The following is a 25,882-nucleotide window of genomic DNA, read 5'->3' as shown; positions in this document are numbered from 1 at the left end:
TGCAGACTAATAATATTAAAGGTAAACGGAGTTAGCAGGCGAAATCAGGACGATTCGATTCAATGTAAAAGTGAACCAAAAGGTACAGGCCATTAGCAAATGGCCAGGAATTGCCATTGTCTACTCGTTCAAAATTTCACTTTGTCATATCCATTAAAATGTATTCAAATGTTCCGTTTTTATATACTTATAATCTATACGATCTATTATATGTGGTCTCATATTACTTACTTCTAATTTCAGGTCTGATGTGATTGTATTGGTCTAATATCCTCTGCAGTTTTGGAGCTGATAAAAAAAACACTGTTTATTTCTATGAGAATCATTCGGTTTTTATATATTCACATGTCTCTTTCATTATATGGATTGTTCTTTAAAGTGGAAGACCTGCTTTCCATTATTGAAAAAAAATGTTTCATCATGTTAAACTATCTATATTTACAAGTATTTGGGAAAAAATTGCAGAATCGTAATTTGGAAACTCTGACTTTGATGACTATAAGCTCAATAAGTGCATGTACTCGTGGAATTCTAAATAATAAATATACCAATAGCATTATGTGCCAGAAGGAACTTATGTATCCACAATAGGAAATACATTTCTTATTATTCTGACCTGAATGCCTGGTATGAAAGAAAACGAAAAACAGATTTTTTTGGACAATGTCTCAGTATCTATTACTTTCTGGTATGTGATTCTAAAAGGGAGTGATTCTGGAATACATGTTACTTTGATTGCTCAATTAAATGGAGAGGTGATTCTTTGGGGAAAGAGGGACCTAATAAATGTGTTCTTAACGAGAATTTTTGTTTGTTTTTTCATTTTCCTCATGTTTCTGGATTACTATTGACAGAATATAACAACAAATTGGATTTAGCTTCTATGAAAAAAATGCTAAATGGTGGAGCATATGCTCACATGAATACTCCATGATATCCGAGTAAGAGGGACAGTTAAGAATTGAGAGCCGTGGGGTCTGAGTTAATGTTTACATTGGTGATAATTCACTTCTTCTAAAAAGAACGATTCAAAGATTAAGGTACAACTCGCGTTTGGCTGTCGGAGCAAATGTATCACACCACATACATTTGTTTTAACATACGTATAAAATTGGAGAACAGTTATAGAACTAATGAAAGACCTTACGCAAAAGCCAATTTGCTAAAGACAAAAGAACTCCGCATATAGAAAATAAACGAGAAAACGGTGTAATGATAAATAAATAAATAAATAAATAAATAAATAAATAAATAGATAGATAGATAGATAGATAGATAGATAGATAGATAGATAAATAAACAGTAAGTATCGAGATCCCGAGAGTAGAATACTTTTAAGCGAGCCTATAGGTTGTAGAAACAGTTCAGTGATGGGGCAAGCAAAATCGTGTGAAGTTATACCCCCAGATTCAAGAGCCTAACGTTTGAGAGCGTAAGAATTTCCCGAATCTGGGGGCGTGAGTCCTGAGGCTCCTGTATCTTCTTACATATGACAGCAGAGAGAAAGGAGCATGACCTGGGTAATGAGTGCTCCTGACAGATGCTTCTTTGATGTCAATGTTGTGTGCAATGGTGGCGATGAGTTTACCCGTAACAGACTGTGCCATATCCAGTACATTTTGAAGGATTTACTGCTCAGGGGTGCTGGTGGTTCCCTACCAGGTTGTGCGGAAAGCAGTCAATATACTCCTCATCACACATCGACAGAGGTCTGACAAAGTTTCAGATGTCAAGCTGAATCTTCTCAAACCTATATGGAATTAGAGGCGTACCGTGCTTTCTTCATAATTACACTTACGAGCTGGGCTCAGGACAGGACTTCAAGTGATAACACCGAGGAAGTAAAACTTGCAGACCTTCTTCATCTCCGATCCTCAGTGAGGTCTAGTTCGTTCTCGACAAGATTTCTCCTCCTGACGTTAATCATCGGGTCCTTGGTCTTACTGATAGAGATTGTGAGGTTGGTGCTGTTGCACTACTTAGACACATATTCAATTTATCTTCTATAAGCTAATTCGTCACCACGTTTAATTCGGCCAACGCCATTGGTGTCGTCAGCAAATCTAAATATGGCAGTGGAGCTGCGCTTCGTCACAGAAGTATAAGAATAATGCAATCAGAGCAGGGGGCTAAACACACAGCCTTGTAGTGACCTGCTCTGATGGAGATTGTAGAGCATATGTTGTTGCTAATGTGAACTGACTGGAGTCTGCAAGTGAGGAAATGGAGAATCCAATTGTGTAATCAGCTGTTGAGACAAAGGTCTGGAAGCTTATTGATTAGCTAAAACAGGATGGTAGTACTGAACGCCAAGCTGTAGACGATAAATAATCCCCGATGTCTAAATTTGCATTGTGCATATTTCCAGGGTTAAGTGAAGATCCAATGAAAATGCATCTGCTGAGGACCAATGATGTCTGTAGGTAATCTGGCCCGATTCTAAGTCACTTCACCGGCAACAGTTGAACACCAACCACTCAAAGCACTACAGCACAGTGGGTGTCAATCACAGTGGTCAATCATCATCGTCACATTACTACGTTGTGATTAGGCGTCCGTGTAATTCAAGTTTGCATGAATCAGATGGGTACCTCAGAGTGTCGAAGTGAGAGGTTAAAGATGTCGGTGAACCAAATGATCACCACAGATTTTTAGTACTCGGCCATGTACCCAATCTAGATCGGATGCTTTCCGTGGCTTCACCTTCCTGAACGATGCTCTCACGTCAGCCTCAGAGACTGAAATCACACAGTCAGTATGATCTGTTGGCCATGAACGTTCTTCTATGTTTTGATGGCCAAAGTCAGAATAAAAGAGCATTGAACGCATGTGGAAGCGAAACCTTGTTGACACTTATGTCGCTTGATGTTACTTTGTAAGAGGTGATATCATTCTAGCCTTGCCACATCTGTTAAGCATCCTTAATTGATTCAGTTTATTCCAGAATTGCCTTCAACCGTGAGATATATTTCCAGAGATTGTGTCTGCACCTCACGTATCTTACTTGGTCGCTGGACCGGAATGTCCCCTATCTGGCCCACAGCAGACTGTGGATCTCATGGTTTCTCCAGACCTTTGGGTTCATGACTTCGAACATGTTGAGCAGGTCCATAATATTATGCATTCATCCAAATTGTTAACGTTACCAAAATTATTTTGTCTGTTTTACAGTGTCAATAGCAACATTTTTTTAAAGTCGGGAATCCTACATCTTAAGTTTATTTTAAATTCAATTAAAGTTAAAATATATTAGCTATATTCAAACCAATAATTTCGAAAATACAAGCATAAAGTAATACACTCGGTTTCCAATATGAAGACTTTTGATAACTTTTGACATCTAGACTGAAATTGTGTCGCATTACCTTTACTTAGTTTGCGCGGATAACTTGTAAACTGTAACATAAATTAAACGTCAATCTATTCTCAACGATTCGCATCTATCTCTGAAATCGAGTTAGTGACTTTCTGTTGTAACTGCATGGTCATTTTATTGGTTAAAACAAGTTTAGTTATTCACGCAAATAACCTGTCATTTCAGACATTATAAGCATTGTTTCGAACTGAATAAAACAAATAAAAGTGTACAATTTGTCTGTTTTTTTTAAAATAACCTGAAAGAAGCGTGATGCACTCAGTCATTTGCCTTTAGATAAATGTAACCAAGTCAATGGCGGGAGGTGAACGCAGGTACTAAACCTCGAATTGACTTAGGATGACCTATAGTTCAGAAATACATGAGGTTGTCACTAGCTATAGGCTCTTCTAAGACAGCCCCGACTCCTCCACGAGGCCTGGGACACCACAGGGGCTCCTGGACGCACAGGGAAGCACACGCCACAGAAATGCTCTAGTCTCTGGGAAAAGTAACAAAATCCACTTTCAGAATGTAGAGTCAACTATAAAAAGTGTATGTTTAGGAAGATATTAAGCATTCCAAATTATCTGATACGATTCAATTGAATAATGTACCAAGAAGTTTAAGAATCGTAAGGGCACACTAACGTGGAAAGCACTGCAGCCACTCGCAGCATTAAGTTACAGCTTACTTCTGATTTTTTGATGAAAACTAAAATAATGGACTTTTTTATTGTCATTCCTGAAGGATTCATATGGAATACATCTGCAGTGCTGTGATGCTGGAATTCATTGCCAACTGCACTTTAAAAGACTAACTATGGTAGCACTCTGTTGGCTGAGTCCTCTAGGCTAAACCACTGGAGCACAGCCAGGTCAACCAGAAATTTTAGATTTCGTGTGTGGTGAGACATGTCTACGTTAGACGGTTGCAAAGAGTTGGCTATGCATATAAAAAGTAATAGAAGTTCGCTATTTGTAAATGCCGAATTCCATTTGAATAACGCCGTGACCCCTCACGAAGTTACACAAATTACAAAACATGTGCAAGGAGAACTCAACAATAACAGAATTCTGACAATACATACGTTAGGTATCATTCAGGCATGTTTCCCAAGCAAGGAAATTAGTTCTCCATATGGAAATGCAATACATTGATCATGATTTACCTTAAAATCGCATTTTCTCAGACGAGCCAAATGTACAATGTTATATTATTCCATATCAACATATCCCAGAGCGAAAATGCAGCGTGGATTTTGCCGAGCAAGGGAAGATACAGTATTTTTAAAAAGTTCTGAATTAGTGCTTAAGGAGAGCAAGCAATTAAATTATGGTTTAATTCCGATCAGCAGACAACGATGGACCCAGAACATGTTTGTCTACTTCAAAGAACAAATAAACAGTTGTTGATTGAATATTTTATTCAGCGTGATAACCTGATGTATATTGAGAATACTTAATATGTGGGGCAGGAATCAGCAATGCAATACGAGGAAGTTCCCGAATAAAGCAACACTGTTGCAAGAAAACACAACGGCAACATTTATCATCAGTCCCAATCTTTTTGGTTAAGAATAATAGATTTGGATTAGGATATCAATATACTCTGACCAACTAGAGTTAGGAAGGAACATATAGAAATTATTCCTCAGAGCACACATTCGCCTCAGAGCAACTCATGAATAAAGAAAGGAAAGGGTTGACTTGGATTTGCTATTAGTTGAAGAGCGGTTTTTGCAGACAATGGACCGGTCTAACAAGTTCTCCCCATATGGATAGAGAAAACAGCAGCCACTAGCATGTCCAAGCTACTTAATAGTGAGCGAATCACATGGACGGACTGTGCTGGCCGGTGGTGTTTAAATGTGGAGGAAGAGGGTCGATGGGTAGAATAAACGGGTTGCTCTGATTGTGAACTTTATAACGGAGTGGGTTGGTGATGCAAACTGCTGTCTCTGCAAAACACTAAACCCTGTGCAGTTGGAACTATTTAATGGTGGAATAAACCACGCAACCAGGACAGCCTGGTAAATTAAATATTTAGAATTTAAAGAGGAGGATTAACCTGTGCTAAAAAGAATACACGTGCAGGAAAAGCGATTCTTTTAAAGGGAATCGTCCATCGTGTTTGGAGCAGGAAGGTACTATACAGGCAAGATGTGCCAAGAGGAGACCATCCTCAGAGTGAAGGAGCAACATCTTATATTCCATCTGGACACCCTCCGACCTGATAGGATGAATAATGATTTGTTCTTCCAGTGAACTCCCCTCTCGCTTTTTTTCATCCCTACTCTGGCCTTCTGTTTCTTCTCAGCTCACTATCACGTCCCACTGGGTCCCCTCCTTCCCTTCCTCCTATTTTCCTCTCTCATCTCTTCCTAGATTCTTTCTTCTCCAGCCCTCCATCTTTTCCATTCATCTGGCTTCACAAATCACCTTCCAGTTAGCCTCTTTCCCTTCCCCCACCTTCCCACTTCCTTTTTTTTTAATTCAGGCATCTCCTTCCTTTCCTCTCAGCCCTGAAACAGGGCCTCGGCTCGAAACGCTCAGTGCTTACTATTTTCCATTGATGCTGTCTGACCTGCTGAGGTCCTCCAGCACATTATGTATATTGCAACAAATATAAGACATTTTAGGCACCGAATGAGTACACGAGGTAGCATGATTACAGTCGTCTTTGAATGGGTGAATGCTGATGAATTTGTTAAAGCATTACCCTTACCAAAGCGTTCGACACCATGAGCAGGGAAGGTTTGTGGCAAATCATGGAAAGACTTGGATGCCCCCCAGGGCTCCTCAGCAGGATCATTCAGCTACATGAAGATCAGAGTGGCCAAGTCAGACACAACACCGACCTCTCAGAACTCTTCCCAATAAGCAACGGAGTAAAGCAAGGTTGCGTGTTCGCGCCGACTCTCTTCACCATCTTCTTCAGCATGATGCTCGAAAAGGCCACAGAAGACCTTAATGACGAGGATGGTGTCTGCATCTGATACCACACCGATGGCAGCATGTTCAACCTGAGGCGACTACAGTCCCACACCAAGACATTGGAGCAACTCATCCGAGAGAGACCCTTCACTGACGATGCTGCCCTTGTTGCCCACACAGAGACAGCCCTGAAGCTTATAACATCCTGCTCCGCAGAGGCTGCCGAGCACTTCGGACTGGAAGTCAGCTTGAAGAAGACAGAAGTTCTCCATCAGCCCGCACCTCAGGAAGATTACCACCATCCCCACATCAGTACACCCCAGTGCACCATCTCATCACATGCCAAGAACCACACAGAGAGTGACAACAGACTGGCAAAGGCATACAGCACATTCGGCAGGCTGTACAAAAGAGTCTGGAACAGCAACCATTTGAAGAAAGGCACAAAGATCAGCGTGTACAGGGCCGTGGAACTGACCATCCTCCTGTACGGCTCCGTGTCCTGGGTCACCTACCGACGCTTTTCCAGCAGCGCTGCCTCCGCACCATCCTCAACATCCACTGGAGTGACTTCTTCACCAACATCGAAGTTCACGAACAGGCGGAGGTCACCGGCATCGAGGCCATGTTGTTGAAGTCACAGCTGCACTGGGCACGGCACGTCTCCAGGATCATCGCCTGCTGTATCGCTGTATGGCGAGCTATCCACTGTCCACCGTGACAGAGGGGCACAGAAGAAAATAGAACATGGAATAGTACAGCACAGTACAGGACCTTCGGCCCACAATGATCTGCCGACCCTCAAACCCTGCCTCCCATATAAGCCCCCACCTTTGATTCCTCCATATACCTGTCTAGTAGACTCTTAAACTTGACTAGTGTATCTGCCTCCACCACTGACTCAGGCAGTGCATTCCACGCACCAACCACTCTCTGAGTAAAAAACCTTCCTCTAATATCCCCCTTGAACTTCCCACCCCTTACCTTAAAGCCATGTCCTCTTGTATTGAGCAGTGGTGCCCTGGGGAAGAGGCGCAGGCTATCCACTCTATCTATTCCTCTTATTATCTTGTACACCTCTATCATGTCTCGTCTCATCCTCCTTCTCTCCAAAGAGTAAAGTCCTAGCTCCCTTAATCTCTGATCATAATGCATACTTTCTAAACCAGGCAGCATCCTGGTAAATCTCCTCTGTACCCTTTCCAATGCTTCCACATCCTTCATATAGTGAGGTGACCAGAACGGGACACAGTACTCCAAGTGTGGCCTAACCAGAGTTTTATACAGCTGTATCATTACATCGCGACTCTTAAACTCTATCCCTCGACTTATGAAAGCTAACACCCCATAAGCTTTCTTAACTACCCTATCCACCTGTGAGGCAACTTTCAGGGATCTGTGGACATGTACCCCCAGATCCCTCTGCTCATCCACATTACCAAGTATCCTGCCATTTACTTTGTACTCTGCCTTGGAGTTTGTCCTTCCAAAGTGTACCACCTCACACTTCTCCGGGTTGAACTCCATCTGCCACTTCTCAGCCCACTTCTGCATCCTATAAATGTCTCTCTGCAATCTTTGACAATCCTCTACACTATCTGCAACACCACTAACCTTTGTGCCGTCTGCAAACTTGCCAACCCACCCTTCTACCCCAATATCCAGGTCGTTAATAAAAATCACGAAAAGTAGAGGTCCCAGAACAGATCCTTGTGGGACACCACTAGTCACAATCCTCCAATCTGAATGTACTCCCTCCACCACCACCCTCTGCCTTCTGAAGGCAAGCCAATTATGAATCCACCTGGTCAAACGTCCCTGGATCCCATGCCTTCAAACTTTCTGAATAAGCCAACCGTGTGGAACCTTGTCAAATGCCTTACTAAAATCCATATAGATCACATCCACTGCACTACCCTCATCTATATGCCTGGTCACCTCATCAAAGAACTCTATCAGGCTTGTTAGACACGATCTGCCCTTCACAAAGCCATGCTGACTGTCCCTGATCAGACTATGATTCTCTAAATGCCTATAGATCCTATCTCTAAGAATCTTTTCCAATAGCTTTCCCACCACAGACGTAAGGCTCACTGGTCTATAATTACCCGGACTATCCCTACTACCTTTTCTGAACAAGGAAACAACATTCGCCTCCCTCCAATCCTCCGGTACCATTCCCGTGGACGACGAGGACATATAGATCCTAGCCAGAGGCTCAGCAATCTCTTCTCTCGCCTCGTGGAGCAGCCTGGGGAATATTCCATCAGGCCCCAGGGACTTATCTGTCCTAATGTATTTTAACAACTCTAACACCTCCTCTCCCTTAATATCAACATGCTTCAGAACATCAACCTCAGTCATATTGCCCTCACCATCATCAAGTTTCCTCTCATTGGTGAATACCGAAGAGAAGTATTCATTGAGGACCTCGCTCACTTCCACAGCCTCCAGGCACATCTTCCCATCTTTATCTCTAATCGGTCCTACCTTCACTCCTGTCATCCTTTCCTTTTTTTCTTTACATAATTGAAGAATGCCTTGGGGTTTTCCTTTATCCTACTCGCCAAAGCCTTCTCATGCCCGCTTCTTGCTCTTCTCAGCCCCTTCTTAAGCTCCTTTCTTGCTTCCCTATATTCCTCAATAGACGCATCTGATCCTTGCTTCCTAAACCTCACGTATGCTGCCTTCTTCCTCCTGACTAGATTTTCCACCTCACTTGTCACCCGTGGTTCCTTCACCCTACCATTCTTTATCCTCCTCACCGGAGCAAATTTATCCCTCACATCCCGCAAGAGATCTCTAAACATCGACGACATGTCTATAGTACATTACCCTGCAAAAACATCATCCCAATTCACACCCGAAAGTTCTAGCCTTATAGCCTCATAATTTGCCTTTCCCCAATTAAAAATTTTCCTGTCCTCTTTGATTCTATAATTATAAAGGCCAAGGAGCGGTGGTCACTGTCCCCCAGATGCACACCCACTGAGAGATCTGTGACCTGACCCGGTTCATTACCTAGTAGTAGATCTAGTATGGCATTCCCCTTGGTCGGCCTGTCCACATACTGTGATAGGAATCCATCCTGGACACACTTAACAAACTCAGAAGAGGTACAAGGGCTCTCTGAAGAAATCCCTTGATGCTTGTCACATTGACCATCGATAGTGGTGTAATCTGGCCTCCGATCCTGAAGCTTGACGACCCACCATTCGCCAGTCTGTCTCCCCCTTCGAGAACGCACGCAGAACTGGCATTGAGGACAAAGTTAGAAGGGGGAAGAACCGTGACACAGCAGCATCAAACCTAGAACAGAATTTCCCTTGCAGCCGCTGTGGAAGGGCCTGTCTGTCCCATATTGGCCTCGTCAGCCACCAGCGAGCCTGCAGCAGACGTGAGCACCCCTCCTCCTAAATTTTCGTTCACGAACCCAAGTCATGATGATGATGTTCGACGTCACATGAAAACAGAAATATTCCACGAGCCCCACTAAAAAGAAACAGACCAAGCACAGGCTCATAGAATTTTCGATAATTGCATTGTAGATCTGAATAGACTGAGAATAGTTAAAGGAGACAACGCCAAATGTGATAACATGTGCAGGCTGGAAAATATATAAATGGGACAGGCTCACTTTGATATTTTTTTGCTCTAAGTGGAGACCGCTCACGGTGAATACAACTACAAAAAGCATAATGTTGAGTGGTCCATTCTACATCGCCAGTAACTACTTATGTAATATCACTGGCTGGAAAGGACATAGAATATCGCCATGTGTATAATATAGCCACAGATATATCTGAAAAGAATTGCAAAGTAAAAACTTATGACCGAAGTCTTAATATGAAGAAACTCTTTCCTGCGAAATAACAGAGAATTTTCTATATATTTACAAGTTTTAAAACAAGTTCACCTGAACGAGGTTGTGTACGCTGCTAAATAAATGACTACTTCTTTCTTGCCAATCACCCTCTTTTCTTCGCTCACTCACATTTTTTCCTCCCTGCCTCATCTCATTCTTTCTGCCCCTCCTCTTTTCCTTCCTTCCGGCCCAGGAGCTCCAGAGATGACTGTAAAGCCGAGGAGATGGCGTCTACGGTAGATCTATTTCGTGGGAAGGCCGATGGTAGTGCGTTATGTTTGGCTGGAAGGCTAGAGTTAATGTGTACGGTTTCTAGTCCTCTGAAACACATATTGCATTACATTTCATTCGTAATATGCCAACCTGCCATTTCGTCCGCCCTCTGTCAACGCTGACAGAGAGAGTTGTTGAATGCAAATCTCACGGTTTATCTATAAAATGTAGCTTTTAATAATGAAAAAATTCTTCTCAAACCAGAGAAACCCAGTGATAATACATTAGAAATTGCAGTGAACATTTTCTCAGTTAATAACAGCATCGACATGGAGGAACACCATCGCATTCCACACCTCCAGCCAAAATCACGTCGCTTTTCAGACAAACATAAGTTGCTGAAGCTTAATATCAAGCGAGGACTCACACCACAACGTTGCCTTATTGCTTCAAACAATATTGTTGGATTTTGGATCAGAGCCAAATAAGGGACTATTTGGGAATAAACGGGACCTTTTCAGAATGGCAGGCGGTGACTAGTTGGGTACCGCAAGGCTCAGTGCTGGGACCCCAGTTGTTTACAATATATATTAATGAGTTGGATGAGGAAATTAAATGCAGCATCTCCAAGTTTGCGGATGACGTGAAGCTGGGTGGCAGTGTTAGCTGTGAGGAGGATGCTAAGAGGATGCAGGGTGACTTGGATAGGTTGGGTGAGTGGGCAAACTCATGGCAGATGCAATTTAATGTGGATACATGTGAAGTTATCCACTTTGGTGGCAAAAAGAGGAAAACAGATTATTATCTGAATGGTGGCCGATTAGGAAAAGGGGAGGTGCAACGAGACCTGGGTGTCATTGTACACCAGTCATTGAAAGCGGGCATGCAGGTACAGCAGGCGGTGAAAAAGGCGAATGGTATGCTGGCATTTATAGCGAGAAGATTCGAGTACAGGAGCAGGGAGGTACTACTGCAGTTGTACAAGGCCTTGGTGAGACCACACCTGGAGTATTGTGTGCAGTTTTGGTCCCCTAATCTGAAGAAAGACATCCTTGCCATAGAGGGAGTACAAAGAAGGTTCAGCAGATTGATTCCTTGGATGGCAGGACTTTCATATGAAGAAAGACTGGATGAACTGGGCTTGTACTCGTTGGAATTTAGAAGATTGAGGGGGATCTGATTGAAACGTATAAAATCCTAAACGGATTGGACAGGCTAGATGCAGGAAGATTGTTCCCGATGTTGGGGAAGTCCAGAACGAGGGGCCACAGTTTGAGGACAGAGGGGAAGCCTTTTAGGACCGAGATTAGGAAAAACGTCTTCACACAGAGAGTGGTGAATCTGTGGAATTCTCTGTCACAGGAAACAGTTGAGGCCAGTTCATTGGCTATATATAAGAGGGAGTTAGATATGGCCCTTGTGGCTACGGGGGTCAGGGGGTATGGAGGGAAGGCTGGGGCGGGGTTCTGAGTTGGATGATCAGCCATGATCATACTAAATGGCGGTGCAGGCTCGAAGGGCCGAATGGTCTACTCCTGCACCTATTTTCTATGTTTCTATGTTTCTTTTGGCCCCTGGATCAAGTTCAGTGCATTATCCTTATCTTTATTTTTAAACCTTGAAGTAATTCTAATTGTGAAATATTTCGTTTCGTGCGCCGTATTTCCGACGTTTTTCCCAATTTAGTCATACAAATTCATGTGTGCTATATCATACTTTTTAAAATAGTCATAGTCATAGTCATGCTTTATTAATCCCGGGGGAAATTGGTTTTCGTTACAGTTGCTCCATAAATAATAAATAGTAATAGAACCATAAATAGTTGAGTGGTAATATGTAAATAATGCCAGTAAATTATGAAATAAGTCCAGGACCAGCCTATTGGCTCAGGATGTCTCACCCTCCAAGGGAGGAGTTGTAAAGTTTGATGGCCACAGGCAGGAATGACTTCCTATGATGCTCCGTGCTGCATCTCGGTGGAATGAGTCTCTGGCTGAATGTACTCCTGTGCCCACCCAGTACATTATGTAGTAGATGGGAGACATTGACCAAGATGGCATGCAACTTAGACAGCATTCTCTTTTCAGACACCATCGTGAGAGACTCCAGTTCCATCCCTGCAACATCACTGGCCTTACGAATGAGTTTGTTGATTCTGTTGGTGTCTGCCAATATTCATATCTATGGATTCTAATCTCATTCTCCGGATTTGTATTCCCCCGCAACCGTCACCAGCTTTGCTGTAACATTTTGTAACATTCTGGTGCATATTGTGCTTAAAAGAAGCGAGTTTCAAGGTCCAGTTCAGACTCTAGTGCGAAATGCCAAGCATTTAGATAAAGAAAATGGAAATACCCGAGGAAGAAATAGATGGATGGATTTAAATCGTTTCAGAAGCAAATTGGGAAATATACATCCATGACAATTTGTTCATGAACTTAATGTTTAGCTTGCAGTTTTCGCAAGGGGTATGTGATGAGAATAGCTCACTTAGGATAAAACGGGAAGAAACATACCAGTGAGTTCGGTACGAAAAAGGCCAGAGGACTTCGAAGTGCATTTAATTGCATGACATATTTACAATTGTGGTGGAAAGACTGCAGAAGTTTAACTATGATGTTGTCTTGTAATATGTGTTTCCCTATTAAGACAAAGGCTCAGGAACAATTAGGAATGATGTATTTCCCTTGGGTCAGCTCGTAAATAAGCAGACGTCTAGAATAAAAAGAGACAACATACAAAATGAATGAACTAATTTTGGATGGATAAAATTTTCAATCTGACGGTATGGGCATTGGTATATCCAACTTCGTTATTTTTTTTACCCCACTTCCTTTTGCATTCTTCATTGTCACTTCCATTATCTCCTTAACTGACTACATCTTTCTTCTGTGCCATTCCTTCTTCCCTCTCTCTCGTGTGCAACTCTCCTTTCCTATTATATTCCTTCTTTTTCAGCCCTTTACTTTTCCGCCTATCAGCTGCATGCTTCACAGTTGCTCCCTACTCCCCACCTACCCACATCAGCCCTCTCAGCTGGCTTCACCTATCACTATCCAGCTCATACTCCCTTCTCCGATCCTTTCATTCACCAACTACCACCCCACCCCCCGCCTCCACTGACTTTCAAGTCCTTATAAAGAGTCCCATTCTGAGATGTTGACTCTTCATTGTTGACCATAGTTACTGACCCATCTGCTGCTCCTCCAACATTTAGTGTGTTGAACTGAATTTATAACATCTGTAGAATCTCTTGCGTTTTTTGATACATATTTATATAAGCATGGATCAAACAAAGCAATAGTTCTGTATCTGAAAGCATGAATCTTGAAATACCCAAGTGCCACGCAATTTTCAAACTTTCACGAACTGGAAAATGTCAACATTTCTTTTCAATTAAGTCACTTACAATGAACCTGCAGTGACCGTGAAACCGGCGGTAGGCAAATTGATACATTAAGCACTTACTTCCTGGAAGAAAATGTGAACTTGCAATATATTTTGCAGAATATGATACACTAAACAACTTTGATAACGATGAAATCGAGTGGAATGTGACTTTTGTCTTTCATATACTTCTGAGTCCAATACATCGGGTGCACATTGAATACGAAATAATCCAAAGTACGTTCAAAGAAGGTGGGTATATTTACAAAAATATTATTGAATGCACTGAAGAGAAATAGTTGTTATAGTCAGACAGTTGTCATTGTAAGTACGGGAAGAAATGTACATTGCGACTTAGTACAGTCAAACCTTTTCTAAATGTATCGCAGTGTATTTTGATGGTATCTCCTAGTTTGACAGAGGAGAAATAGCTCTAAATGCATGTATGGAATTTGGCTGCATTCGTCTTATAATCTAATTTCTCAAATCAAGTGCAAGGAATAATATTACCCCGTAGTCCTCAGAGCAGGACTAGAACTGTAACCACAGCAAACGACTCTGATGGCTTGAAATGAAGGCCCGAGATCTGCAAAAAAATGATAACCAGAAATGATGTGCTTTGGGGAAGAAGTGGTTTATTGCGCCCACTTTTTTCACTTACTTTATCACTGCACAGAGTAACCGGTGTCAGAAATTGCAGAGGGACTGCTATCTTAAAGGAGAATTTAAAATGGTAATAATAGAAAAAACATGACAGCGGAACATTCAGCGTTTCTGTCCTATATGTTAAAATGCAACCTGGATTAAATAAACAATGCAAAATTTTAAATCGGCATTATTATTTTTTATTATTATTTGCGGCCGTTGTTGTACACGTATACGCAGTATTCGTGAGAGTATCAGCTGCAGACTCTTGATCTTTATGGACACCACAGGAATAACCGATCAGTGAAGAACAGGGCGGCTTGCAACGAGCTCAATTATTTAACGGCACTAACGTTGTACAATACATTCAGTCGCTTCTTCCCCAGCATTTCTTTTGTTTGCTATAAAATCGATTTGGAGAAACTGGGTATAAAGGGAAAGATAGCATGAAGGGAGCAAGCAAATGAAGGAATATACCTAGGCGTAAGAAACAGCACAGATATGAGAATTTAGCTATATTAACGAGGCCCCAGAATAGCACAAATACAACTGATTTCTCCTTCGCTGAAACTCAGTTTTGTTATCACAGACTAATAGATATTTCAAAGTTGCATAGCAGACAAAAAGTAGCTATTATAGATTATTATTCATATACGGTCAAAATGAGAAACACAATTGGTCCCTTAACGGAGAAACAAAATGAAATGTATATTAACCGAAATACTCGGAAATGTGAAAAATCGTAGAAGCAAAAGCATACGATCAGATGGTAAACATTAAAGTAAATGTTGGACAACAGAATGAATCGGCAAGAACAGACGGGTGCGACTGTGTCATATCATTTTTTAATTTTAGATAAATAATGCTCTGCATTTTGCATTTTGCTTCAATCTTTTGCAGTTACTGAAATAAAAATGGCGGCCCCTGTTGATGAGTACATGAACATTGGAACAGAGTCCTATGATGAAAATAATTTCAACCAAGCAGGCAAAGGAGAAGCTGGAATGAAGTGCGCATCCCTCATCTCAAAAGGTAGCTGTAATCTATGAATTATTCAATATAAACTATTAAAGCACACGCACATGGATTTCTTCTGCAGCCTAGCAATACATATAAGACCAAAGCCGAAATTCCGACGACTCAATCAGCGGCAGGAGGAAGCCACAGCAATGAGTTTGCTCGCAGGTCAGAATGGATAAACTGGGCGGTCATAGTTGGGAGTAGGCCAGTGGTGAGATTAGAAGTGTCAGGCTTTGGCTCAAAGGAGGTTTTCCGCTCTAAAGAAGGGTTGGCTCTGGGTAAGTTTCTGTTAAGGTTCTTTTTTTCTCTCTTACTGTACCTACTGCAGTAAAAAGCCGCTGTGTGTTCTTCATGCCAAATGTATGAATCTTTGGATGCCCAGAGTAAGCCAGGGAACTACACCTGCGTAGCGCATCCAGCTGCAGTTCCTTGAAGACCGTATTAGGGATCTGGAACAGCAGCTGGATGACCTTCGGCTTAAACAGGAGAGTGGGGGTATAATTAATCAGGGTTACAGGGAAGAAGTCACCAGAAGATGCAGGAAGCGAGTAGCTGGGTGACTGTCAGGAGAAATGGTAATGTAAGTAGTCAGTCAGTGCGGATCACCCTGTGCCAATTCCCCTCAATGATAAGTATACAGTTTTTGATACTGTTGTGAGGGATGAACTCCCAAGGGAAGGCCACGGAGACCGGTTTTACTGCTGCTGAGCATGGGTCCGTGGTGCAGAAGGGAAAGAGGGAGAAGAGGAGAGCGGTAGTAATAGGATTCTGAAGGAAGTAGCTGGGGAGATTGCGGAGTCATTAACGTTGATCTTTCAAGAATGGATAGATTGTTCCGGATGACTGGAAAATTGCAAATGTTACTCCACTATTTAAGAAGGGTGGGAGGCAGCAGAAAGGAAACTATAGACCTGTTAGCCTGACATCAGTGGTTGGGAAGTTGCTGGAATCAACTGTTAGGGATGAGGTCACGGAGTACCTGGAGGCACATGACAAGATAGGCCAAAACCAACTTGGTTTTCTGAAAGGAAAATTCTGCCTGACAAACCTACTGCAAGTTACGACGTGGCGTATTTGGATTTTCAGAAGGCCTTTGACAAGGTGCCGCACATGGGGCTGCTTAGTAAAATACGAGACCATGGAATTACACGGAAGTTACCAGCGTCGGTCGAGCATTGGTTGGTCGGCAGAAAAAAGAGAGTGGGAATATGCGGATCCTCTGCTGCCTGGCTGCCGGTTACCAGTGGAGTTCCACAGGTGTCGGTGTTGGGACTACTGCTTTTTACGATGTATGTCAAGGATTTGCTCTACGGTATCAATGGATTTTTTTCCCAAATTTGCCGATGATACAAACATAGGTGGGAGAGCGGATATTGTTGAGGAAACAGAGAGAATTAGATAGTTTAGGAGAATGGGGGAAAAGTGGCAAATGAAATACAATGCTGGAAAATGTATGGTCATGCACTTTGGCGCAGAAATAAGCAGGCAGACTATTATTTGGATGGGGAGAGAATTCAATTGCGGAGATGCAAAGGGACATCGGAGTCTTTGTGCAAGATACCCTAAAGGTTAACCTCCAGGTTGAGTCGGTTGTGAAGAAGGCGAATGCAATGTTGGCATTCATTTCTAGAGGTATAGAATATAAGAGTAGAGATGTCATGTTGAAGCTCTATAAGGCACTAGTGAGGTTACACATGAAGTATTGTATGCAATTTTGTGCTCCTTATTTTAGAAACGATATACTGGCATTGGAGAGCGCACAGGAAAGATTCACAAGAAGAATTCCAGGACTGAAAAGATTACCGTATGAGGAACGTATGGCAGCTCTTGAGCTGTATTTCGTGGAGTTCAGGAGAATGAGGGGCGATCTCATAGAAACATCCCGAATGTTAAAAGGCCTGAACAGATGAGATATGGCAAAGTTGTTTCCCATGCTAGGGGATCCTAATACAAGAAGGCACGACTTCATGATTGAACGACATCAATTTAGAATTCAGATGCGAAGAAATTACTTTAGTTAGAGGGTATTAAATCTATTAAATTTTATTGCCACAAGCGGCTGTGGAAGCCAAGTCATTGGGTGTATTTAAGGTAGGGATAGATAGGTTCTTGATTAGCCAGGGCATCAAAGTGTATGGGGTGAAGGCAAGGGATTGGGCATACTGGAAAAATTGCGTCAGCCTATGATTGAATGGTGGAGAAGACTCAACTTGCCGAATGGCCTACTACAGCTCCTATATCTTATGGTCTTATGTTCCTATGGGCATTCAATCGTCCGTGGAATATACAGGAAATTCTGTGGACGTAAATTGGACACGCAAATACTCTGTTGCCTCCGTATTTCCACACGGTAGGCTTATTCAGAAAGTCAGAAGACATGGGATCCAGGGAAGTTTGGCCAGGTGGATTCAGAATTGGTTTGCCTGCTGAAGGCAGAGGATCGTGGTGGAGGCAGTACATTCAGAATGGAGGATTGTGACTAATGCTGTCGCACAAGGATCTGTTCAGAGACCTCTACATTTCGTGATTTCTATTAACGTCCTGGATGTGGGGATAGAAGGGTTGTCAAGTTTGCAGACGACACAAAGGTTGGTAATGTTGTAGATAGTGTAGAAGATTGCCGAAGATTCCATAGAGACATTCATAAGATGCAGAAGTGGACTGAGAAGTGGCAGATGGCGTTCAACCCGGAGAAGTGTGAGGTGGTACACCTTGGAAGGACAAACTCCAAGGCAGAGTACAAAAGTAAATGGCAGTATACTTGGTAGTCTGGCGAGGCAGAGGGATCTGGGGGTACATGTCCACAGATCCCTGAATGTTGCCTCACAGGTGGATAGGGTAGTTAAGTAAGCTTATGGGGTGTTATCTTTCATAAGTCGAGGGATAGAGTTTAAGTGTCGCGATGTAATGATGCAGATCTATAAACCTCTGGTTAGGCCACAATTGGAGTACTGTGTCCAGTTCTGGTCTCCTCACTATAGGGAGGATGTGGAATCATTGGAAAGGGTACAGAGGAGATTTACCAGGATGCTGCCTCGTTTAGAGAGTATGCATTATGATCAGAGAGTAAGGCAGCTAGGACTTTACTCTTTGGAGAGTAGGAGGATGAGAGGAGACATGATAGAGGTGTACAAGATAATAAGAGGAATAGATAGAGTGCATATCCAGCGCCTCTTCCTCAGGGCAACTTAGTTCAATATAAGAGGACATGGTTTTACGATCAGGGGTGGGATGTTCAAGGGGGATATCACAGGAAGGTTTTTCACTCAGAGAGTGGTTGGTGCGTGGAATGCACTGCCTGAGTCAGTGGTGGAGGCAGATACACTCGTGAAGTTTAAGAGACTACGAGACAAGTATATGGAGAAATTTAAAGTGGGGGGTTATATGGGAGGCTGGTTTTGAGGGTCGGCATAACATTGTGAGCCGAAGGACGTGTAATGTGCTGTATTATTCTATGTTCTATGTTCTATAGTGCCAGGGTCAGTGTCGTATTGGATCACGTACACAGCAATTGTGAGGGGCAGGGCGAGCAGCCAGATGTGTTGGTATATATTGGTACCAGTGACATTTCATTTTTATAATCTTTTTCTTGATATATAATCTTCTACAGCTATAAAATACAAAAGGTCAACAAATTAGTATATACATATATAAAATTAATAAAGCTGATGAAAAAAATACTTATATATGCTAATGAAAAAAAAATATAAAAGAAAAAGAAGGAAAAAAGGAAAACTCCAACTAAATATAAAAACCCACTAACTACAAAAGAACAGATCCCCTTATTTCTCCATAAATGAAAAATAGGATCAGTAATTGAAGGTTTAAATAGCAAATTTGGAAACACCCAAATATTTCAAAGAATTCACAATTCTAAATGAAATATCATTATATATAAAAACAGGAACATTTGGAGGGAACAATTCTCTTTTATTTAAATTAAGTTTATATCCTGAAAATGTTCCAAAATAATTTAATAATTTCAAAAGATAAGGAATAGATTCTTCAGGATTGGAAATATAAACCAAAAGATCATCTGCATAAAGGGAGATCTTATGTATGGTCCGATTTATAGAGATACTATGGATGTTTCTAGCTTCACGAATTATTATAGCCAAAGGCTGCAGTACGAGATCAAATAACAAAGGACTTAATGGGAGCCTTGTCGAGTACCTCGTGAGAATGAAAAAAAAGGGAGACCTGAGATTATTAGTAATAACGGTAGAGATAGGGTTCTTATATATCATTTGCATCCACTTATTAAAATTATTACCAAAGCCAAATTTATCTAATACATTAAACAAATAAGTCCATTCAACTCTATAAAATGCCTTTTCTGCATCCAGAGAAATAACGCATTGGGTGTTTTCTATAATGGTGAATATAGAATGTTCATCAATCTCCGAACATTAGAAAAAGAATAACGGCCTCTAATAAAGTCTGTTTGATCCATAGAAATAATTTTAAATAAAATGTTTTCCAAACGATTAGCCACTATCTTAGAAAGAATTTTAGCATCCACATTTAATAACGAAATAGGTCTATAATATGAGATTTCAATAGGATCTTTATACTTCTTAAAGATTAAAGAAATAGAAGCGTCAAAAAAAGAAGGTAAATTACCTTTCTCAAAGGATTCATGAAATATTTCCAAAAGCTATGAGGAAAGTATATTTTCTTTGTAAAATCCTACCGAAAAACCATCGAGTCCAGGAGATTTATTTCATTCATGGCATTCATTTCTAGAGGAAAAGAGTATAGGAGCTGAGATGTAATGTTGAGGCTCTATAAGGCGCTGGTGAGACCTCACTTGGAGTACTGTGGGCAGTTTGGGGCTCGTTACTTAAGAAAGGATGAGCTGACGTTGGAGAGGGTACAAAGAAGATTCACTAGAATGATTCCGGGAATGAGAGGGTTAACATATGAGTGACGTTTGTCCGCTCGTGGACTGTATTCCTTGGAGTTTATAAGAATGAGGGGAGACCTCATAGAAACATTTCGAATGTTGAAAGGCATGGACTGAGTGGATGTGGCAAAGTTGCTTCCCATGATGAAGGAGTCTAGTACGAGAGGGCATGACTTAAGGATTGAAGGGCGCCCATTCAGAACAGAGATGCGAAGAAATTTTTTAGTCAGAGGGTGGTGAGTATTTGGAATTTGTTGCCACGACCGGCAGTGGAGGCCAAGTCAATGGGTGTACTTAAGGCAGAGATTGATGGGTATCTGAGTAGCCAGGGCATCAAATGTTACGGTGAGAAGGAGGGGGAGTGGGACTAAAGGGGAGAATGGATCAGCTCATGATAAAATGGCGGAGCAACTCGATGGGCCGAATGACCGACTTCTACTCTTTTGTCTTATGATCTTATGGTCTTTATATGATTGCATTGACCATATAGCGTTCTGAATTTAATGCTCAAGAACTGGAGCATTAAGAGGCTGTTGATCTTCAACAGCAATTTGAGGAAATTGAATCTTATATGAAAATGCCTTCATTTTGGAGGGACCTGCAGGAAACTGAGATTTATAAAGATCGGAATAAAAATCCTGAAAAATATTATTAATGACTTCATAATTACTTACTTTATCTCCATTATCTTTACGAATCTTTAATATTTGCCTTTTAGCTCAGCAGCACTTAATTCAGAAGCTAAGAGCCTATTATATTTATCCCCAAAAATATAAAAGTGACTCTTGAATTTAAACAAATATCCATCAATAGGATAAGTTAATAATAAAATTATATTGTGATTATAATTCCACTCTTCTTTTGAACAAATCAACATTTGGAAAGATTGCGTTGATGTTACGTAAATCTTTAATTTATTGAGCAATTTTATCTAATTCCATTCTTGTCTATTTCTTCAATTTAGCAAAATAAGAAATAACCTGACTACGTCAATAAGATTTTAACGTATCCCAAATTACTAACTTTGAGACGTTTCCAGTATTATTAAAGAGGAAATCTATTTTGTCTGAGTTTCAATAAACTCAACAAAATCTGAACTTTGTAACAAATATTCTGGAAGACGCCAAGGTGGTCTTGTAAAAACAACATCTTTCAAATCAAATAGTAAATTTACGGGAGCATGATCAGAAATAACAATAAATCATATTCACATTTCTCAACATTAAATAAAAATCGAGGGTCGGCTGTAAAATAGTCGATTATCGAATATTTATTATGAACATGTGGAAAAAAAGGAATATTCTCTATTGCTAGGATGAATATGTCTCCAGACTTCAATTAAACCATAATCAACTAAAAAGGAGTTAAGTGATGCAGAGAGATTAGGGAGTTGATGTATAGATGATGATTTATCTAAAAAAGGATTTAAGCATGTATTAAAATCTCCACCCATTAATAACAAATATTAATTTAAATCAGGTAATAGAGCGAAAACATCTTTAAAAAATGAAGGATCATCATCATTTGGTCCATATGTATTAACCAAAACCATTTTCTTATTGTAAATTGTTCGTTTAACATTCAAAAATCTACTATTAATATCAGATATAACATCCTCCTGATTAAAGGGAATGTTAGAATCAATAAAAATGGAAACATCTCTAATTTTACGTTGAGAGTTTGCGTGAATCTTTGCATAAATTTTGCCCTTCCAAAATTTAAAAAAATCGATGTTTATCACATAACCTGACATGCGTCTCTTGTAGAAAAATTACATCAGGGTGGAATCGGTTAATAATTTTAAACGTTTTATTACGCTTAATAGGATGATTTCAACCACGGACATCCCAACTTAAAACATTTAACTGTTTAAATAAAATCATGAAACTTCATATCGAAAGAAAACAATTAGACGCATGTCAGGATAAGGTAGTCGTGAGTGGCGGTAATATGCACAATAATAACAATTTGCGTACGGTCCGGAATTCCATAATGGGAATAAAAATAGAAGTAATAGAAAGGAAAAGAAACCTACCCAACCTACGAAGCCCAGAAATAAATCGATGCACATCGACTCAAGCCCCAAAGAATGGATAAGAAGTAATTCTGAACTCCACCTGCCTAAAGAAAAAGTACAGATGAAAGAAGGTAATCTGTCTCCTTCTCCCGAGTATACAACTCATTACAGTCGACATACAACCCATTACAATTAGTTTTAAAAAAACGACCTTCAACTTAGAATGACGAATTGATAACATTAGATTTAACAAAAAAAAAACGTTCAAAACGAATTCTTGAAATATTTGCTCAGAGGGAAAAAACAATCGCCATGTTTAACTTATTACATCTGTCTATAAAACGTGAAAAAAACCGAAAAGTAAGTTAAAAGTTCTTAACAAAAACATGCAAAGCAAAAAAAAAAACAATTAGTTCATAAATGTAGCAAACAGAAAGAAATTCTAAATGATTTAAGGTTTCTACAGTCTTTCAACAGATCCCATATGATATCTTCAAAACTAAAACCGTCAAAACCAGTCTATTTCAAAGATAAAGGTACATTTTAACACCGAGACTTTCTAGACTCTTCAATTCTTCCGATCTCATCATTCTTTATATCACGAAACGATCAAACAATTGTAAATCCTTTAAACTTCAGGCTTCAGACTCATCAGGAAGAGAATTACTGAAACGTAATGCATCGGCTGGATCCACAAAAATACGAACTCCAGAGTCTGCAGCGAAAATCCTTAATTTAGCTGGGTATTGAAGAAAAGGAAACATCCATTTTTGAAAAGCGATACACATTATGGCAGCAAATCAAGAACGTTTCTGAACAATTCCACACGGAAAATCTTGGAAAAAAAAACGAAACTTAGAGCCTTGAAATTTAAACAATCTTTGTTTTCTTGCAAGCTTAATAATATGGTCTTTGCCTCGAAAACGAAGAAAACGCAGGATAACATGTCTGTTTTTACCTTGTCCCGAAGTTTCAACCAAATGAGCTATTTCAATGTCGTGCAATTGTGGAAAAGCTTCGGGAAATGGAGATTGAAACATTTTGGCAAAATAGTCCATTGTGCCGGCTGATTCTGATTTCTCTTTCAATCCAACAATTCGGATATTGTTCCGACGACAGAGAGCTTCCAAATCAACAATTCGTTGTTGAGCCTTTTCCAGACGAGAAGAAATATCAGCCGCATTGCGAGTTACCTCTTTAAGATCCAAGCTCAAAGAATCATTTTTTTCCTCTAAAGAAATAAGTCATTCTTTTAGTTGAGTTAATTCAGCGACGATAGAGCTCATTTGACTCTCTACTCTATTAATCCAGGCTGGCTCCTCTGCAGCTTCGTCAGTTTTTTTAGGCTTACCATTACCTGTATCGGGATTTCTTTTAGTGCTTCTCAAGGTAGGCATAACTATAATTGTCACTCTGCTGGATGCGACTGAATAACGTTATAATTTCAAAGTTTAACTTGGGAAAGGGAGAAATTAAAGGCAGACAGAAAGACTTACATGTCCACAGGCAGAAGGCGGAGTCCAATTGGTACCAGTAACATAGGAAGGGAAAACAAAGAGGTACTATAAAGAGAATTTGGACAGTTATTGACAAAACTGTGAAGCAGGCTCTTGCGTATTTGAATTTGCTTTAGATGCGTGGCTGAGAAACTGGTGCAGGGAGCAGGCCTTCAGGTTCTTGGATTATTGGCATCTCTTCTGGGGAGCTATGACCAGTACAAAAGTGAAAGGTTGCACCTGAACCTGACCGAGAACAATATTCTCGCGGGCAGGTTTGTTGCAGCTGTTGGGTGGGATTACACAAATTTGGCAGGGGGGGCGTGAAACGAAATAAACAAATCGGGACGGGACGGATGGGGAAAAAAAAACAAAGATAGCCTGCAGACAGGACATTCAGGAAGAGTATGCAGATGAAAGGACAAAGTTGCAGCCAAAAGGCTATGTTTCCCTTCGGGAGGCAGAATCAAAAAGGATATCAACTATGGTACTCAAAGTGTTAGATCTCAAGGCACGGAGTATGAGAAATAAGGTGGACGATTATGTTGCACACTTACAGATTTTCAGGTACGATACTGTGGGAACCACTGAATTGTAGGTGAAGCATGGTTGTAGTTGGGAGCTGAATGTGCAAGGTTACACGTTGTGTCAGAGGGATTACGATGGTCTGCTGTTAGAAATTGGCATCAAATCAGTGGAAAGGTGTGATAGGGTCGGAATATTTTGAATCCTTTTGGATTGAGTTAAGAAACAACAAGGGTAAAATGAACCTGATGGCAGTTATATGCAAGCCTACCAACAGTAGCTGGGATGACGATCACAGATTACTACGGGAAATGGAAAAGGCATATCAAAAGGGCAAAGTTATGTAAGTCATCGGAGATGTCAATATGCAAGTCGATTGGGAAAATAGGTTGGTAATTGATCTGAATAAAGAGCGTTTGTTGAGTATCCTCGAGAGGTCTTCTTAGAGCAGTTTCTCGTTAAACCTTCAAGGAGATAAATTATACTGGATTGACTGTTAAGTGATAAACCGGAGGTGATTAGGGAGATTAAGTTAAAAAAAAATCTAAGGAGTCAGTAATCACAATCTGATTGAGTTCCCCTTATAATTTGGTAGGGATAAAGTAAAGTCTGATATACGAATATTTCAGTGGAGTAAAGTAAATTAGTGGCATGAGAGAGTGTTGGCCAACGTAAATTGGAAGGAGATGCTGGCAGGGGTGACAGCAGAGCAGCAATGTCATCAGTTTGAGGGAAAAATCAGGAAGGTGCAGGATAGTTCTGTTCCAAAACCCCTAATACAACTGTAACAGATAGGGGAAGTGAAAGCTAATGTAAAAGCAAATAAGTCCGCATACAAAAAAGCAAAAAATAACATGAATTTAGAGGATAGGGAAGCTTTAAAAAACCCAAGAGAACAACTGAAATAATCATTAGGAGTGAATGGTTGAAACATATGAAAGCAAGCTAGCAAGTGTGCAAAAATAAAAGAGAAAGGAGAGAAGCGGGGTAAGAATATGGAAGACGAGCCAGTTTACATTGTGCCACATTTTGAAGTGTGTGACGGAAGAGAAATAGCAGATTGGTAAACTGGCTCATCATCCATCTCCTCACTCCGCTTCTCCAGCCGTGCCACAGAAGCCATTGCTAACTATATACAGTAAATATAGCTTTATTGTCGTCCTTACTTTAAAACTGGTCTGTGATGAGTTCAGAACACATAAGTATTTTACTTGTGTATCGGTGATGCGGATTTAAATTCACTCTTTTTCAGGACTCCAAAATATCTTCTTATCTGCGGGCTCAAATGATTAACTCTCATGGAGACACGAAGGACTGCAGATGCGGGAGATATTCAGATCATGTTATCAGTCAGGGGCAATGGAAATCCTGATTTAATTGTAACAGTGATTGAAAACTTGATTGAGAGGAAATTTGAACCAGTCATATATAATGATAAGCATGTCGGCATACTTTCGACTCAATGCATCTGTGTTACAGAAGTGGCAATACAGATGGAAAATTTTAAAGATTTAGGT

Source organism: Mobula hypostoma, chromosome 5, assembly GCF_963921235.1.
Source record: "Mobula hypostoma chromosome 5, sMobHyp1.1, whole genome shotgun sequence".
Taxonomy (NCBI): Eukaryota; Metazoa; Chordata; class Chondrichthyes; order Myliobatiformes; family Myliobatidae; genus Mobula; species Mobula hypostoma.
Note: the sequence above shows the minus strand (reverse complement) of the source record.